Source organism: Bubalus bubalis, chromosome 10 (genome assembly GCF_019923935.1).
Source record: "Bubalus bubalis isolate 160015118507 breed Murrah chromosome 10, NDDB_SH_1, whole genome shotgun sequence".
In the NCBI taxonomy this organism is placed as follows: Eukaryota; Metazoa; Chordata; class Mammalia; order Artiodactyla; family Bovidae; genus Bubalus; species Bubalus bubalis.
This window is the reverse complement of record NC_059166.1, coordinates 8,822,676-8,836,793: the sequence shown is the minus strand read 5'-3', so window position 1 is coordinate 8,836,793 and position 14,118 is coordinate 8,822,676. Positions and strand designations below refer to the sequence as shown.

The window sequence follows — 14,118 nt, the reverse complement described above, 5'->3', positions numbered from 1 at the left end:
GTGCGACCCCATAGACGGCAGTCCAGCAGGCTCCCCCATTCCTGGGGTTCTCCAGGCAAGAACACTGGAGTGGGTTGCCATTTCCTTCTCCAATGCATGTAAGTGAAAAGTGAAAGGGAAGTCACTCAGTCGTGTCCGACTCTTAGTGACCCCCATGCACTGCAGCCCACCAGGCTCCTCAGTCCATGGGATTCTTCAGGCACGGGTACTGGAGTGTGGTGCCATATAGAGAATCTTTCTCCTGTCGCCTTACTTATTTCTTTCAGAGTGTGTGAGTATTCTTGGAGAGGCAGAACACCAAGCCCACCTATGCCAAGGTCTGGTGAAGGCCTCCGGGGCCGAAACCAGATCGAGACACCTCCTCCCCTGTGGGGTTAGTACCTGCTTCCAGCCTCCCAAGACTTCCCTGGTGGCTCAGACAGTAAAGCGTCTGCCTACAATGCGGGAGACCCGGGTTCAATCCCTGGGTGGGGTAGATCCTCCGGAGAAGGAAATGTCAACCCACTCCAGTGTTCTTGCCTGGAAAAATCCCATGGACGGAGGAGCCTGGTAAGCTACAGTCCATGGGGTCGCAAAGAGTCGGACACGACTGAGCTACTTCACTTCACTTCACTTCACTTCCGGCCTCCCAGTGCTCAACTTCCTGGGAGGCCCGCCCTGCTTCTGCGCTCTGCCTTCCGTTTCCTTTTTAAGGCGGCCCTGGTTTTGAGCAGTTTCCTGTGTGAGAAGGTCGGCTGGCGCACGCGGCCTCGTGTGATTATGTAGGGCCAGGTGGAGGGCAGGTGGGTTCCGGAGGACACGGTGCCTGCCCCCCTGGTGTCATGATCTGAGAAGTGGTCACAGAGCAAAAACGGAATTGAGCAAAACGCACAGAACTTTGGTTCCTCCTATAGGGACTGAATTTGTGAATGTATGGGAGCCGTAGCCAAGGGGCAGTGACCCCGGCAGGGGGCCAGGAAACCTTTCCTCATGGAGACTGAACAGTTGATCCAGTTTATCTTTTCAGCGGGGACTTTTTTCAGGGGTTGGGTAGCGGGAGCTTGGGTTCTTGGTCATATTGTAGCTTTAATAAAGACGGTGCCTGGATTATAACTTGATGTATGCACTGGGTTCATCTCCACAGCGCTGGGCTTCTCAGAAAAGGTAATAACTGTCAGCACTTTTCTCCACTTACTAGAGCTGCAATTCTGCTGCCCCTTGGGAACTCGAGGAGGGAAGCCATGTGGACAGTCAACACTGCTAAAAAGAATTCAACATTCTTCTCTCACCTAATGATTGCATACGATTTCAGCAAGTTCAAGGGAACCACATTCATGGTTACTGTATAAACATGGCATATACAGGACTCAGTAGGATGCACCAGGCTCTTTTCTACACGTGTTTTGCCTGATGACTTACTTAATCCGCATTCCCTGGCTCAGACGGTAAGGAATCCACCTGCAGTGCAGAATCTGCCTGGATTGGGAAGATTCCCAGGCGAAGGGAATGGCAACCCACTCCAGGGTTCTTGCCTGGGAAATTCCATGCACAGGGAGCTTGGTGAACTACAGTCCATGGCGTTGTAAAAAGTTAGGCACGACTGAGCAACTAACACTAACGTGAATGCTCATAAAAACTGAGAGGAAGGCGCTGTCATGAAGCCCACACAGCTGCAGGGGACAGAGGCCCCTGGAGGCTCCTAGGGGCAAAGCTGGGCCGGGCGGGCAGCTGGTCCACCGGCTCCATCCATTGCTTTTCTTTGTAGAGCCCGTTTGCAGTCATTCCTTCACCAGAACCTTGTACTTTCAAAATCGGCAACCACCCTGAACCACAAAAAAAAATTGGGTTGGTTAGAGAGTAAAGGCTCTCACTTCAGACTCAGAGTGAACTTTCTCATTCTGAATGTATCCATTCATTCAATAAATATATAAGAAGGATCTATTAAGTGACAGGCACTGTTCTAGACATGTGAAATATATTGTATTCACAGAAAATACATGGACAATATGTAGAAGCTACTGAAAATGACAAAGATTCCTGCTCATGGAGGTTAGCTCTTGGGGGTAATTTACCTGAGAGCTGAAACGTGGAAGCACAGAGGAAATCCCTGAGACCAGCAGGTACTAGGCCTGAGCGGTTGAGGGGCCCCACCCAGGGCAGACCCCTGAGTAACTGCCATGGAGAAGATGCACTTCCCTTCCCCTGCCAAACTCTAATTTTTCACTAGATTCTAATTTTTCACTAGATTCTTTCCTGCTTCCCAAGGAGTCACAGCTGTCTTCCTGAGTTATCCCACCTCCTGGTCCTAGCACTGGATACTGTCCATCCACCCATCCATCCATCCATCCAGTGAACTCCGCCCATCACCCCCCAGTCACTTTTGCTGAGCTCCTATTTGATGCCAGGCGGTGCTCTGATTCTAGAGACGTACTGGTGAATGAGACAGCCCCTGGCCCTCAGTGGGTGGGGAGCAGGAACCCCAGAGGGTAACATGGTACGCATTTGAAGCAGTGAAGAGTGATGACATATTCTGTTTGTGGATTTAAAGATAGAAAAGAAACAAATGTTGAGAAACACTTTTTAAAAGAAATGTCCTTGCGGAATTGTTTCCAGGTCTCCAAGTCTCTTACCATCTGATTGCAGAATGTCAGACCAGGAAGGGAATTTGCAAGGTCATCCAGCTCACCCCTGGTTGTTTCACAGAAACTTGAAGATGGTCTCAGATTGATAACCTTTCCTTAGATGTCTGGAGGTACAATCTACATACCCAGACAGAGGGCTTGTTGTGGCCCAAACTGGCTTTCAGAATCAGTGGGCTGTATGGACCATTATCTCTGACCTGGCTCTTCTCCATCCGACCCCAGTCACTTTAATGTGGGTAAAACAGTAGGAGCCCTGACACATCTGCTTAGTCAGCCTTAAAATTCTTTCCCAATTAAATTCTTGGTCTGAAGAAAGAAACAGGGGCAGACATGATTCTGTGTGCCTTGACAGTCATTTGAAGTTCCTCCTCCTCCCTCTCTTCTCTCCCCCCTCTCTCTCCCCCTCCCCCAGAGCCGAGCGTGGCCAGGAGGGCTGGGCTGTGAGAATGGCCATTACTAAGAAGCTGTATTACTGCCCAGGGAAAGTAGACCTTCTGTGGTCTGTTCACCAGACTTCTGATAAGTAGACTCAGCTTATAGATCAGAGAGGTTAAAACAGATGGGGAGCCTGCCCTCTTGTAACTTTACTTTTCCATTAGGAAACATGTCAGCATGGTTGGCTGTGACTACTAGGGTAAGAATCAGTGCTGGAAATAGCCTTAGAGCTGTGAGGATTGCCCATTTATGGTGGTAGATCATTAAAGAGCTGGGTCAAAAAAAATTTTTTTTGAGTCGCTTAATCGTGTCTGACTCTTTGTGACTCCATGGACTATACAGTCCATGGGATTTTCCAGGCCAGAATACTGGAGAGGGTAGCCGTTCCTTTCTCCAGGGGATCTTCCCAACCCAGGGATCGAACCCAGGTCTCCCGCATTGCAGGCAGATTCTTTACCAGCTGAGCGACCAGGGAAACCCTCCATTAAAGAGCTGGGTCAAATTTCCTGTTTGAATTATGAACTGATCCTGGGTTCATTATGTATGGCTCAGTGATTATTGCATGATAGATCATATGAAACCAAGTAAGGGCATTTTCATGAGAATTGTGCCAGCTATTTCTTGGTAAGAATCTCATAAAGCAAGTTCTCCCATTTTTGTCACACACACACACACACACACACACACACACACATTCTTTTCTCTTCAGGATATCAAGATGTTTTAGAAGAAGCAACAGCTCGAATTCACAGAGGACCAGAAAATTGCACACCTGAGCCTGGGGATCAGTGATGAACACAAAGATGGCTCATCTCTTCTCAGAGAATGTTCTTCACTCGGGCAGCTTCAGGCTGCTTCTTGGGCCTGCTCCTGTGGAAGTAGAGAATCTGTAGGATCATGCTGCACTTGATATCAGTCCTAAGTATTGGCTCGTCTCCCACCCCACATCCCAGATGTGAGCATTCCCCTCACACCTTAGAGAAAATAAGCTAAATTCCAATCCCAACTGACTCGTTTAACAGGAATAATAAGCTCACATCTCAAGTAAGGCCCCGACAATGAGGCCACGTTCCCTTGGTTGGTGATTAGATGAATGAATTTGGATATAATGGAGAGGTACTTACTAATGAAGAGCGAGGACAATAGTATGATAGTCGTACCATTGTACATGCACTAACACGGTGAATCTCCAGATAAGAGTGTTGTGTAAAGGAAAGTCAGACCCCCCAAAGTATATATACTGTATGATTCAATTTTTAGAAAATTTTAGACAATGTAAACACATCTATGGTGATAGCAGGTCAGTGGCTGCCTGAGGATGGAGGTATGTGTGGATTCCCAAGGGCAGGAGAAAACTTTTGGATGATGAATGTGTTCATTACCTCAGCAGTGGTGATGATCACATGGGAATGTACATAGGTCCAGACTCATTCAATTGTATACATTAAATATGTGCTGTGTATCATATGTCAATATACTTCAATCCCTGGAGAAGGAAATGGCAACCCACTCGAGTGTTCTTGCCTGGAGAATTCCATGGACAGAGGAGTCTGGTGGGCTACGGGCCATGGGATCGAAAAGAGTTGGACACGACTAAGCAACTAAACTACCACCACCACCAATACACTTCAATAAAGATATATAAGCAGAAACAATCTATAATTTATAGTGATTTTTAATAATAGGAATTTAATATGAAACTCTTCTGTAACACATGGATGCTTGCTAGTTCTCAGAGAAAAGTCTTTAAAAAGAGTGGAAATTAAAGACGGAAAAGAATGGAAATTAAAGATGAGACATACTGTTTTCTTATGTAAAAAGACTGTTCCAAATTTGCAAATGCTTTCTGACATGGCAAGTTCCTGGTGGCTACTTTTGAAAATGAAAAAAAAAAAAATTGATAAGGATCAATGAATCAAAGCATACCTAAGAATTGTAAATGGGTATATGCCTAGTGAAAAAGTTTCAAAATACATGAAGCAAAAACATACAAAACCAAAGAAACAAATAAAAAATTGAGCTATAATTGGCAATGTCTAATACCCTTCTCTCAGTAATTGATAGAACAAATGGACGATCAGTATATTATAGAAGATTTGACCAACACTGTCAACCAGTTTGGATTCCCAGGTGTCTCAGTGGTAAAGAATCTGCTTGCTAATATAGGAGATACAGGAGACACAGGTTTGGTTCCTGGGTCAAGAAGATCCCCTAGAGAAGGAAATGGCAACCCACTCCAGTATTCTTGCTGGGAAAATCCCATGGACAGAGGAGCCTGGGGGGTTACAATCCACTGGGTCACAAAGACTCGGATACAACTTGGAACTTGTATGCAGCAACATCAACCAGCTCAACCTGATCCCTATGGAAACCTCTACTGCTGCAGAATCAAAGTTGTCAACATCAGTAACTGCAGAGCCAACAGAGAAGGTACACAATGATTGTCAAATCCAGCTTTTCTGATACTAACTACCCAAGCTGAAGTTTGGGCTTCATGCTAGACACATCAATTAGGATCACCATGGGGGTCATGTCATTAACAAGCAACCAGATGATTCTCACTATGGGGAAGCCTGGAAAGTGCTGGATTCCGTTTATTGAGGAGGGGACTACCAGTGGTTGTTTTGGAAAATAACAGAGGCAGTGTTTTCTCAGTGTGACAAATTTTAAAACATTCTCTTAAAACAAATGGCATATGCTTTATTTTTTTAATGTTTCAGAACTTGATGTGTCTGAATTAGGCAGAATACTCGATCTGGCACAAGTCTTATTTAGTAGGTAGAGATACAGTTAAGTGATAATCATTTAGCCATGATTTATAAAAATCCAATATTCTAAAATTAATACATTTTTGACAGAATGTTCTAATTCATGCTTCTTATCCAGTAAAGGTAGCTAGGCATTTTAATAGCGTGTAAACACTTTCTTTTGTTCGGAAATGGAGAGATGCACATGCATTCTGTCAAAAGTGGTGAGAATGTGGCGAAAAGGGAACACTTGCTGCCGGTGAGAATATAAATCCGTGCAGTCACTATGGAAAACAGTATGGACATTCCTCAAAATATTTTTTAAAACTACCAGAATATCCAACACTTTCACTTCTGGTAATTCATCTGAAGAAAACAGAAATACTGACTTGAGAAGGTACGTGTTTATGGCAGCATTATTTACAATAGCCAAAGGCATATGTCCATCAGTATTATTGCTGTTGTTCAGTTGCTAAGTCTTGTTTGACTCTTTGTGATCCCATGGACTGCAGCATGCCAGGCTCCTCTGTCCTTCACTATCTTCCAGAATTTGCTCAAATTCATGTCCATCAAGTCAGTGATGCTATCCAACCATCTCATCCTCTGTCATTCCCTTCTCCTCCTGCCTTCAATCTTTCCCAGCCCCAGGGGCTTTTCCAGTGAGTCAGTTCTTGGCATCAGGTGGCCAAAGTATTGGAGCTTCAGCTTCAGCATCAGTACTTCCAATGAATATTCAGCGTGGATTTCCTTTAGGATTGACCTCCTTGCAGTCCAAAGGACTCTCAAGAGTCTTCTCCAGCATCATAAGATGAATGGATTAAGAAAATTTGATACACACACATGCATATACACCATGGAATATTATCAATATTTAGCCATAAAAAATTTTTGCCATCTGAAACAACATGGATGGACCTAAGAATAATGCTAAGTGAAATAACTCAGATGAAGACAAATACCTTATGAGTTATATGTGGAGTCTAAAAACAAAACAAAAATAAAAACCAAGCTCATACATACAGACAAAAGGTTAGTGGTTTCTAGGTGCAGGTGGGAGGGAGGTGTTGGACAAAATGGATGAAGGGCATCAAAAGTTACAAACTTTCAGTTATGAAATAATTAATGGGGATGTAATAAACAATCTGGCCACTATAGTGAACAATATTATATTGCATAATTGAAGGTTGTAGAGTGTGCTGTGTGCTCAGTCGTGTCCAATTCTTTGCAACCCCATGGACTGTAGCCCGCCAGGTTCCTCTGTCCATGGAATTCTCCAGGCAAGAATACTGGAGTGGCTTGCCATTTCCTCCTCCAGGGGACCTTCCCGACGCAGGGAACAAACCCACATTTCTTGCGTCTCCTGCATTGGCAGGCAGATTCTTTACCACTCCACCATCTGAGAAGCCTGGCTGCCAAGAGAGTAGACCTTCAAAGTTATCAGTACAAGAAAAAAATTCTGTAAGTACGTTCAGTAAGACACTGACTAGATTTATTGTGATGATCAATCCTCAATATATACAATTATCAAGTTATGTTGTGCAGGTGAAACTAATAAAATGTCATGTGTCAATTATACCTCAATAAAAAAAGAAATTTAACACTGATACAGTTTCGTCTAAGGTACAAAAATCTATATTCAAATTTTCCTATTGATGTCCTTTGCTTGAATCTTTTATACTTTTCCCTTATCTCAGATCCATCCAGGGTCACATCTTGCATTTCATTGTTACATCTCTTTTCAGTTCAGTTCAGTTCAGTTCAGTCGCTCAGTCGTGTCCAACTCTTTACATCTCTTTTAGTTTTCATTATTTTGAAATGTTGCCTCCACTTTTGTTTTCATAACATTGACAAATTTTGACTAGCATGAGTCACTTGTACAGGTTTCTCAATTTGAGTTTGACTGTTTGATTAGAATAAGGTTACGTTTATTTGGCAGAAATACTGGAGGACTAACTGATGTTGTGTCCTTCTCAGGGCATCGCTAAGGAGGCACAAAATTTCAAAGTCACACTTTCAGTGATGTTTCTTTTGGTCACGTGGTTAGAGCAGAACTGGCCAGATTTCTCCTATGCTCTGGTTATTTTGGAATGAGTGCCAGACATTATGCATAAAAGTTTTGGTGAAAACTGGAGATACTGTATTGATGTTATTTCCCTACAGAGAAGATTTGCTTTTGCAAATCTTCTTCAAACCACAGAGTACATCACTGGATTCTTGTCAGAGCTTGAGAAGGCTTCCCACTTCTTTCACATCTTAGCTCTACAGGAACCCACTGCCTTGGGAGAGCTCCAATGACTTCAAATCTACTTTTATGTTTTGTTCAGGTTTTTTAATTGTCCTTGGTAGGAGTGCTGGTCCAAAAACAATCCAGTTTTGTTAAAAACGATTATCGATCTCACCTAAATTACACTGGCTGCCTGGGAAATCCAAGGTAAGTTCACGTTATGTAGAGAATGCACTTAAAAAGGTAATGGTGCATCAAACACAATGAAAAACCAGTGGACATATGAAAACTGAGCTTCTGAAACTTAAAATTTAAGTGAAATATTCTTCAGGGGAAGCAAATGCATTTTATTTGACCTTTTATATACCTTTATTAATTTATTTGACTGCCACTACCTAATTAATAAAGATACATAAATCAAGGATTTTGTCTGCACACTGGAATTGCATTTCATAAGTGTGGACTGTTCTTTTACTTTTCTCATGAAGCAGAAAACCCACAATTACTTTTTTTTTTAATCCAATGAGAGTATTTCTTGTTCTAAGCTTTAGCAGCATTAAATTAACTGTGAGTCAGGAGAGAGAAAAAAAAATAGCCCTCGTTTTCTTGTGTGTCCTGTTGAGAGCTCAGTACCTGTACAGTATAAAATTCATAAAAGTTTAGATTTTCCTGTATAGTAAAACCATTGGATTTTCCAGGAAAATCCCCTTTAAAAATACTGTGTCATATTGTCTGACCACCCAGTGGAGAATGCGATCACGGAAGGTACGTAATCTTTTTTTTTTTTTTTTGAGTTTTCCTCCATGTATTATAGCTGATTATAGTCAATAGCATTTTGCATTAACAATTCAGAAGGACAAAATGTGATTTTCCATTAGTATTCAGAGTCCTCCGCTGACATCACTGCCCAAGAATGTGCTCTGCCACTAATGACAGGAGAAGGACAGGCAGTTGGGAGTGTTCAAACCTCAAGTCTAAAGAATGGACTGAAAACCTCATTTATATTTCTGCACTTCACTTTTGGTTTCAGTTACGAATACAAGAGCAGCAACCTTCTTTACCAAAAGTCTATTGACTATTTTTATTCCATACCAGAAACAGCAAGAACTCAAACTTTTTTCTTTAATGGTACATTTATAAAATTCCTGTAAAACAAAGTCAAGGATTAGACTGTCTTATTGGTAGGTCAGTAAAGTTGATTCTATTATTTTTTAAATCTGGAGAGGCTCAAGTATTTATCAGAGCTTTATTGCATCATTTCAGAACCCTTGGTCCCAGGGATTCAATGCTGGCAGCACTAAGGCTCAGTTATCTGTGTTCCTTAAGCTGCACGCCCCGGGACCCTTTGTCTATCATCTTAAGTCCTTAGTCTATAATCTCTGTGACGAAGCGAGTCACTTACGCTAGTTCTTTTGTTAACCTTGCTCTGTACACGAAATTGAATTCAACTGAATAATCCATCTGAGGCTTCCTTCTCAGAATCTTGGAGGCTCTGCTAATGGGTTCAGGGTTGAACAGCTTATGGCGTCAGCCTAGCTGCTCTGCTTCCGGGCACTGTTGGGTCCACCGGAGGCAGTCTCTTGGGTCTGAAAGAGCTAATGTGTCGGTCTTAGCACCCTGTTCCCAGGGAGTGTTTGGTGCAGTCTTAAGTGACCATCAGAACATTTTAGCAGGCAGTTTATAGCATCTCTTAACACGGGTTCTTGAGTCAGTGAACCCACTGACACTGATGAAAGAACATGGGTGAAATATGATGTCTCCTCTCACTAAGCTCCAGGGAGTATCGGGTTGTGGGTAATGCCATCAACACCCACAATATTTCTAAACACCATAAAGAACGCTTTCCTACACCTGCTTATCTCCTAAACAGCACAGTGCCTCAAAGAACTAACCTCCTCTCCCTTTCTAAGTGCCATTAGTTTCAGCGATTTAAAGTGTAGTTTGGATTTTACAGAGTCTTTCCATTTGTTTGACCCCAGATGGACAATACTGCCAAATTAAAACTCTCTCCACTGTTACTTCATTTCTCCAGGCTAGACATTGGCTAAATCCCTGTCTGGACCCTGCTTCTGGTGTTGCTGGGCACGCTGGCATACTCTCTTCTGCAGGAAAACAAAACTGAAGTAGTCCAAGCTCGGGAAAGGAAGGGAGGGACCCTGTCTGTCTTGTTCATCCTTGTACCTCACAAACCCAGGAGGGTGATAAATGTCTGCTGAAGGAATGAATGAATGAGGAAGAGGTATTAGTGTTCTCTGACAAATCCTAACATATTCTAGAGGTTTTTATTGACTCATATTCTCCCCTTTGCTCACCCAGGCAGTAACTTAAACTGTAAACTCAGTTTTGCATCATTTGGAAGCTCTTGGAGTGTAGGGACTCTATTTTTATTAAAAAAAAATTTTCCCCCTGTTCTGTGGTTGCATGAAGCATGTGGGATCCTAGTTCCTCAACCAGAGATCAAACCCTTGCCCCTTGCAGTAGAAGTATGATGTCCCAACCACGTGTCAGCCAGGGAAGTCCCAAGATTCTATTTTTAAAAGTACTGTATGGGCTTCCCTCATTGCTCAGTTGGTAAAGAATGCGCCTGCAATGCAGGAGACCCCAGTTCGATCCCTGGGTCGGGAAGATCCGCTGGAGAAGGGATAGGCTACCCACTCCAGTATTCTTGGGCTTCCCTTGTAGCTCAGCTGGTAAAGAATCTGCCTGCAATGTGGGAGACCTGGATTTGACCCCTGGGTTTGGAAGATCCCCTGGAGAAGGGAAGGGTACCCACTCCAGTACTCTGGCCTGGAGAATTCCATGGACTGTATAGTCCATGGGGTCCCAAAGAGTTGGACTCAACTCTGCGACTTTCGCTTCACTTCACATGCTGCATGGAGTATGTCCCGGGGCTTATGGATCAGCTTTAAGAGAACATTTTAAGAGGTTTTCAGTCAATAAGTTACAAGTCAGGATTTTGAGGCCACACTATGCTTATTGTGAAGATTTCCCATCCTGCGAGGTTTATCACAGTTTATGGTATATCATCAACCTAAACCATAAGCCACTGTTAATTAAATTACATTGTCAACCAAAGCCAGTTACAGGACATGAAAGCACTGTAAGAATTATATGTGTGTGTGTGTGTGTGTGTGTGTGTGTGTGTGTGTGTAATCACACCAAGTAACTGATCAGTTAAAACAGATAACTCTGATTTAAACTTGAAACGTTACTACTTCATTGATTTTTATTATGTAATGCTATTTTAATATTGTAGTATTCACTCTGGCCAATAGTCCCTGAAAATAAATCCCTATGTTCTTTAAACCTAGATACCAGATACCTAGATACTGCCTGAATTTCTGAGTAAAAGGCAATAGATGGTTTTTACATAATTTTATAAGTTGCTTTTGCCACTCACCAAAGTAAGCAGGATACAATTTGGTTATGGTCATTTAATTATAAGACAGACAGATTTTTGGCATTTTCGCCCAGTGGGCCCGGACTCTCACCCACGCTTCTAACCGAACACTCTGTACCAGGTGGCTAAGGAGGGCGGCTGGGGTCAGTAATAACCGTATCCCCTCAGCACTGTGTTTATGGCCCACACCCCTCGCCCCCCTCAGCCTCTGTTCCTTGGGGGCTGAGAGGCTGGCCAGCATGGTGAGGGTCCACCCATGCCGTAATTCACTGATTCCAACTCTACTTTTTCTGGAACACTGGGAAGTATATTCTGGGTCAAACTAGACTAAAGAAACCACCGCTGAGGCAAGAGCCCAGGGAAGAAACAATGGTGAGAGGTTTTCAACTTTTCGGCGGTGCACGTGGCTGTACATCCCACTAACTTTGGGGAGCTTTAAAAAAAAACGATACCCAGGCCTCGCCCAGACCAGCTGAATCACAATGTACGTTCACTGAAGAAAGTGCAGTTTAAAAACGTGCTTTGAGGTGTATCTCAGAATGATCATAGTGGAATAATCATAGCGTTGCTGATAGAGGCGGGGGGCGGGGAGGCGGCGGGGGGACGGAATTTTATTTGTTTCCAGGAGATTCGAGAGTTGGGGTGGCCACTTTCTCTGATTGCTCACCATCGTGTTCCTCATCACAAAGAAAGAGCCTGATACACAGTAGGGACTGGATAAATATTTGCTGAATAAATAAATGACACAGTAGAAAGATTAACTCTGTTTTCTCCCCGTGGTACAGCCGTGCACTCTCAATTCTTCCTTCAAATGTGCAGCTGAATCCTCTCTGATCATTCTACAAATAAGGTGTCATCTGTCTGACAGGCCATACTTATGCCTTTTCTTATTGAATGCTATCTTTTTACGTTGGCTTTTTGTTTACAGGGGAAAGGAGTAGATAGTGGTTTCTGTTTTTTTTTCTGACTCACTAGAGAAAACAACAGTGTCAATAAAAGGGTTTTATGAATAATTTATATTGAAGAGATGAACCAACCACAAAATAGAAATGTTCATATTTTCATTTATCCCTTCTTCCTCGATCCAAAAAATGAAAACAGATGATTCAAAATGTTGTGGCCAAAATCTTCTTGATGCAAAGGATGAAGAGTGATCTTGGATAAAGATCTGTGAAATTACATACACATATTACATACAAACACATAAAAATCACACTTAATATAAGACAGTTCTCTCATTGAAAAAACCCAGAACCCTCATCCAACAATATGATTTTCCATGGGGCCCACTTTTCAGAAGGAAGCATGACCCAACTGACAGAGTCCAGAGGAGACTGTTAGCTGACACGGCCCCTGATAGAAAGCAACGCATGATGCTTTAAGAATTTACATGAACGTTATTAAAGGAATGACCAACACTTTATACGTGAATAATGCTGAAGCATCTGTAACACTGTAATCGCTAGATCTACTGAAATTATCTTATAATTTATGTAGCCATACCACCTAAACATATTTCACTTACTTTGACTTTGTTAGGAATCATTTTAGCATGCATACTACACAAGAAAGAAAAAGTATTAGAAAAGAACAGACTTGTGTATTTATGAGTCCTCTGTATAATCTGTTCTTAAGGTGCCTTAGACAGCTTTTGTTTGCCATTAAACTTTAAAAAATTTTCCTAAATAGAAGAAGTAAGATTTTTAAAAAATTGACTAGAAGTACGATGAGTCATTTCATTTCAGGGATATTTTGTTGTCCGTAGTAACTGAAGAGGGGGAGCCTGAACCTTAAAAAAAAAAAAAAATTAAACAATAACTTTTCATTAGAACTGGGGGCATGTTTGTTTACAAATATCTCTAGGGAAAAAACCCCATGCATAGCAACTTATTGGACACGCCAAAAAAAAAAAAGAAAAAAAGCAGCACATGCACACATTAACCACGCTGTTTCCTCCTGACTTCTCGGAAGACTACGCTATTTCAGCGTCACGTAAACTGTTACTCCATTGTCTTCGTTTACGTGGAACTAGCTCTGTCATTAAGTAAATCCTGTGTGTAATGTGAAGACAGTCACTTTTTTAAAGTGATGCAAACCTTTTGAGCTTCTATATGGCCAGAAAAGTAGCACTGGATGAAAATGCAGCTGCTAATATACCTTTTTTAAAAAGAGCAACAGCAAGTCTCTCTGGAGAGTCAGCACGTAAACTGAGTTTCTGGAGGTAGCTTCCTATTTGCTAACGCACTTACATGGTTAACTGTGGAGCTGGAACTGCCCAGCCTAGTGGAGGCGGTGTGGGGGAGGGGCCTCTGGAGCCAGCCGGCTGGGTGTGAGTCCGGGCCAAATCCCTCAGCGCCAGTGGTCTTACTTTCCCCTGGATCAAGGGAACAATGACAGGGCTCACTGGGTCTGGAGCGGCTGGGGGCTGCTGCTCCATGCTCAGCGTGGCTCTGAGTCTTACCCACCAGCTCTTAGTCTCCATGCTGACAAAGCCTCACATGCTCTTGGCTGTCTTTTTCTCGGAGCACTTGGTGCCCTTAAATGTCTGTTACAAATGTCTATGACTGCAGCAGCCAGGACTCGACTGTGAAGAAAGCTGAGTGCTTAAGAATTGATGCTTTTGAACTGTGGTGTTGGAGAAGGCTCTTGAGAGTTCCTTGGACTGCAAGGAGATCCAACCAGTCCATCCTA

The 14,118-nt window shown here is 42.8% G+C and overlaps 1 protein-coding gene and 1 long non-coding RNA gene across 4 annotated transcripts in view; one reads left to right on the top strand and one right to left on the bottom strand.

The window, feature by feature from the left end:
- The first annotated feature begins 517 nt into the window (after nt 1–517).
- LOC123327632 lies at nt 518–1,397 on the top strand. The gene is made up of 2 exons (XR_006542258.2): nt 518–782; nt 1,178–1,397. It is a non-coding gene; the product is annotated as an uncharacterized LOC123327632 (long non-coding RNA).
- A 140-nt stretch (nt 1,398–1,537) lies between these two features.
- The window catches only part of RSPH3 (radial spoke head 3), a 53,246-nt gene continuing 40,665 nt past the window's right edge, over nt 1,538–14,118 (bottom strand). Inside the window, exons 9-10 of one of the 3 annotated variants that reach the window (XR_006542257.2) lie at nt 3,829–3,926; nt 1,538–1,802 (exon numbers count right to left, since the gene is read on the bottom strand). The gene's annotated coding sequence lies outside the window, so the exon portion shown is untranslated. Of the gene's footprint in view, nt 1,803–3,828; nt 3,927–12,414; nt 12,596–13,676; nt 13,802–14,118 lie in introns of those variants that run through there. The other 2 variants (XR_006542256.2, XM_025294326.3) reach the window with 2 other exon arrangements.